Source organism: Triticum dicoccoides, chromosome 5A (genome assembly GCF_002162155.2).
Source record: "Triticum dicoccoides isolate Atlit2015 ecotype Zavitan chromosome 5A, WEW_v2.0, whole genome shotgun sequence".
Lineage (NCBI taxonomy): Eukaryota > Viridiplantae > Streptophyta > Magnoliopsida > Poales > Poaceae > Triticum > Triticum dicoccoides.
The window spans coordinates 612,954,701-612,958,850 of NC_041388.1; the positions used below are offsets into that span (position 1 = coordinate 612,954,701).

At 51.7% G+C, this 4,150-nt stretch overlaps 1 long non-coding RNA gene and 8 other non-coding genes across 9 annotated transcripts; all 9 read right to left on the bottom strand.

Moving 5' to 3' along the window:
- Positions 1-1,984: 1,984 nt before the first annotated feature.
- Positions 1,985-3,895, bottom strand: LOC119303390. Its single transcript, XR_005147894.1, has 2 exons — positions 3,798-3,895; positions 1,985-2,250 (listed from the first exon to the last, which is right to left on the bottom strand). It is a non-coding gene; the product is annotated as an uncharacterized LOC119303390 (long non-coding RNA).
- On the bottom strand, positions 2,356-2,436 carry LOC119304500. Its single transcript, XR_005148316.1, has one exon. It is a non-coding gene; the product is annotated as a small nucleolar RNA SNORD18 (small nucleolar RNA).
- On the bottom strand, positions 2,517-2,583 carry LOC119304527. Its single transcript, XR_005148340.1, has one exon. It is a non-coding gene; the product is annotated as a small nucleolar RNA Z105 (small nucleolar RNA).
- On the bottom strand, positions 2,691-2,772 carry LOC119304501. The gene has a single exon (XR_005148317.1). It is a non-coding gene; the product is annotated as a small nucleolar RNA SNORD18 (small nucleolar RNA).
- On the bottom strand, positions 2,868-2,934 carry LOC119304525. The gene has a single exon (XR_005148338.1). It is a non-coding gene; the product is annotated as a small nucleolar RNA Z105 (small nucleolar RNA).
- Positions 3,004-3,090, bottom strand: LOC119304760. The gene has a single exon (XR_005148468.1). It is a non-coding gene; the product is annotated as a small nucleolar RNA SNOR75 (small nucleolar RNA).
- On the bottom strand, positions 3,207-3,293 carry LOC119304762. Its single transcript, XR_005148470.1, has one exon. It is a non-coding gene; the product is annotated as a small nucleolar RNA SNOR75 (small nucleolar RNA).
- On the bottom strand, positions 3,415-3,502 carry LOC119304765. The gene has a single exon (XR_005148473.1). It is a non-coding gene; the product is annotated as a small nucleolar RNA SNOR75 (small nucleolar RNA).
- Positions 3,586-3,671, bottom strand: LOC119304759. The gene has a single exon (XR_005148467.1). It is a non-coding gene; the product is annotated as a small nucleolar RNA SNOR75 (small nucleolar RNA).
- Positions 3,896-4,150: the final 255 nt, after the last annotated feature.

A 4,150-nucleotide genomic window follows, 5' to 3' on the forward strand; every position in this document is an offset into this window, starting at 1 on the left:
CCCCCCCCCCCCAGGAGGCATTTTTTTCGCCTCCTGGGAGGGCTGCCGGAGAGAATTTTTGCCTGGGTGTCAAAAAGGTTCCACTCGTTGTCTCCTCCACCCCCTCATCTGTCTCTCCTCTGCTCGGCCATGGAGGTGGAGGCGGCATGGCGTGCCCAAGTCCGTTGCCCCACCGTGCGTTCGACGCCGCCCCGGCCACGCAGAGGCGGGCGCGAGCTCCGCCCCGGCCACGGGCGCGGGAGCGGCGAGCTCCGCATCTGCTCTGCTCCGCGCATCCGCCATCGAGCGCGGCTCCGTCCCGCTCTGCCGCGCCGATGCCGCACCGAGCGCGACTCCGTCCCGCTGCCCCGTTCGCGCCCGCCCTAGGCCACGTCTGGCCCCGGCCTCGCCCCGAGCTCCTGCAACACGTCGAGGGAGGAGGGCAGCTCCACGGGCTGCCACCATTACCGTCGACGCACTCCTTGAGCCGCTTGGCGAAGAGCCTGGCGATCTGCAGCTGCGTCTTGGCCATGGTCTCCGCTCGATCTTCAGGAACGAGCTCGCCAGCAGCTCGATGCTCCTCGCGGCGTCCAGCTCCGGGACCTTTCGCTTCCTCCCCGGCGCGTCCCAGGCCTCCTCGGCGGTGCAGCAGCGGCGCGTCGGCGGCGAGGAAGCAGGACGCGGCAGTGAGCGCGGCGCGGTGGGAGCTCCGGAGTGAGGCGAGCGCGAGGAAGACCGCGTTGAGCACGTCGAGTGCCTTGACGGAGCGGTCGAGTAGGTCGGCGGCGAGGCGGTCGGCGGGGGGCCTGGCGAGGGCGTCCATGGCGTCGAGCAGCTTGGAGAGGAACGCCAGCGAGAGCACCGGCCCCTGGTGCTGCGCCGCGGAGGAAGAGTGGGCGGTGGGGGCGGCGAGTCGATCGGCGAGGGGAGGGCGAGAGGAGGCCGCAGCAGGGAAGGCGGCCACCGGTGGGAGCGGGGCCGCGGTGGCCGGCGAGGGAAGGGCGAGGGGAGGCTGCGGAGGCGCGCCCCCTGGCGTGCGGCGGCGAGGAGGAGGCCGTGATGGTGGGTGGTAGGTGGCGGAAGGAAAAAGGAGAGGAGAGAGGAGAAAGAATAGAGAAATAGAGAGAAAGGAGAGGAGAGGGGAGAGAGAGGGGCTGGCAAGTGGGGCAGCGGAGAGGAAAAAGCAATGCCGGCGTCCCCAGCTGCCCCCCGGCGGGCTGGGTGCGGGATGCGCGTGCCGGCGCTAATTTTCATAAAATCCGGCGAAAAACGATGTCCTGGGGGCCTGGCTGGGACGTTTTTTACCCGTCGGTGCTAAAAAAAGTGCTTGGGGGACGTCCTGGGGGCCCAGCCCCCAGTGGAGATGCCCTAAGCGCTCGGTTGGAACTTCGTCTTCCGGCCGAATCCTTCCCTAAAACAAAGCAGGGCACCGGCGATCGTGACGGTCGGGCTGGAGGATACCGGCAACAAGGTGGATTTCGGACTCGCCAACTCCTGACCCGGTGGATCTCGTCTGAAGGTGGACTCGCCAACAAGGTGGATTTCGATGTGCCTGAAAGTATTGTGGCAGGACGCTCAGAGACGTGTTTGGTATGCATCCTCACTCAAACAGTGCATGGGGAGCACCGGCCGCATTTGTAAAGAAGTGGAGAAAGATTGGACATATATCTCTGTTTTTCTAAAGATCTATCACAAGTGCATAGCACCCCTAGAATGGAGAAAAAAGATTCTCAACACCAAGCCAAGATATCATCTGAAAGATAAGACAAGATATTAAATTGTTTCTCTTTCCAAGTCAATCCACGCCTGCCTGAAATAAACTAGACCCGAGCTGCAGAGGAAGAGCTCCGTAATGGTCTGTTTGTTGTAGGGACGGGTTGAGTACTCATAGCAATTCCAGTTGTAAATATGCTTTCGAGAAGCAAATGGAAAGAGAACGAACTGAAATAACACTCAACTTAGACCAAAACATCAGATGCATGCCAGAAAAGAAGGAACAGGCAGGGCAGCAAATCAAAAATAGATGATAATATTTCTTAAGCTGAATATCCAGCCTTGATGGAAAGCATATAATTATCCTCATGTTACAAGGGTTGGCATCACCCAAATATCACAACAACCCAGACATATCAGGAACCAGAACACCCTATCATCCCAACATACTGGTGCAATGATACAAGGTTCAGCTTTCTCCTCGTTGTTCACCTACTTGGATCGCTGCCTCATCTTTCGGCGCTTCCTCTTGAGCCTCCTCATCCTCTTCTTCTTCCACTGCACATTAACACAAAATGCAGATCATCAGTACAAATTGCATAGTGCTAGATGTGCAGGAACATGAGATAATTCCACATGAAAAGAGAGACTAGTATGTGATTCAGAATCAGAAGATTGAGTGTTTCATTGGATATCATCACGTGATTTTCAGAAACACGGACCAATTGTTCTTCATCATTTCCCAAACTGAAGTCAATTTCAAAATTAAAGAGGAAACAACTATTCTACGATATCTACAGAACTAGTGCATGTTGGTTTGACATTCAGAATGAGTAGGAGGATTTGATCATCAAATAGATCAGACAACACTTGTCTTCCTCATCATGCCAACGACACAATTAACCGGAAAAAAGAAGTGGGGAAAATGAGCACTCTAGGAGATGCATAAAAACATAACAATTCCATTATGAAAATGGAAAGATAGTTCTATGTGATTTAGAATCAGAAGATTTGAGTGTTTCATTGGATATCATCACATGATTTTCAGAAACACGGACCAATTGTTCTTCATCATTTCCCAAACTAAAGTCAATTTCAAAGGCAAATAGGAAACAATTATGCAAAGATATCTAAAGAACTAGTTAAGCAAAGTAGATCTGCAGTCAGTTTGACATTCAGAATGAGTAGGAGGATTTTATCATCAAATAGATCGGACAACTATTGTCTTCCTCATCATGCCAACCACGCAATTTTACACACACAAAAAAACAGTGGGAAAACCGTGCTAAGCAAATGGCTAAGCAATCAACGTTCTCTCAGACAAATGCCTCGATTGTCCACATGGTGTAATAGAATGGATTACATCAGACTCGTCATCTGTTTTAATCATCACAGAGAACAAACACAACACTAACAACTTTGTACCTAACACCAGCAGTCAAACAAATCTAATGAAGACACCTGCACAAATTGCAGCAGAAAGAAGAAGAAGGCAGGGGGGCCATTGACAAGTATTCTCTCAGACAAATGCCTCGATTGTCCACACGGTTCAATAGAATGGATTACATCAGACTCGTCATCTGTTTTCATCATCATAGAGAATAATAACCCCAGAAATATCAACGACTTGACTTAGAGTGACACAGGCGGCCAAGCAAATCTAATATTATCCCTCATCTACACAGCAGCAATCATAAATTAAAAGCTTGGAAAAAAACAGAGTTCTCTCAGACAAATGCCTCGTGTTGTCCCCACGGTTGAATGGAATGGATTGTATCGGACATCTAATCAGTGTTGATCATCACAGAGAACCACAAACAAAAAGAATCCGATCGATACAAAGCACATCTAGTTTAAACTCAAACGAACACGCTACATCTACAAAATCCAATGTTCTCTCAGACAAATGCCTCGATTGTCCACATGGTTTATAGAATGGATTGCATCGGACTCGTCATCTGTTTTCATCATCACAGAGAACCGCGCAAACAAGCAACTACAACTACCGAGCGCGCGAGCTACATGGTGAGGCAACAGCAGGGAATCACTAGACCGCATCGAGCAGTCGGATCAAAAGGTAAGGTAGAGGTGAATCGGGAACGAACCTTGGCCCTCATCGCGGAGGTGGCGGCGCAGCAGGCGGACTGGGTATCGAACTCTCGGTGTCTGCTTGCTGCGGCGGCGGAGGTGTACGAGGATGGCTCCCGCGTGGTACTTATAGAGGTCGGAAAGGAACCCTAACCAGGATGATGAATGGACGGCTCAGATCGGGACGCGCTGAGTTGGGCCTTAACTCTTTGGCCCATATGTATTTGTGAGAGATGATGATAAGAATTTTCGGGAGCAACTTTGGGCCACAAGGGCCTGTATGGGACTACTTCGCTCCTTAAAATTTAGCTCCGCTGTAGAAAACGCAAGTCATATGGGGTAGCTTCACGATATACCCTAAAAGTAGAAT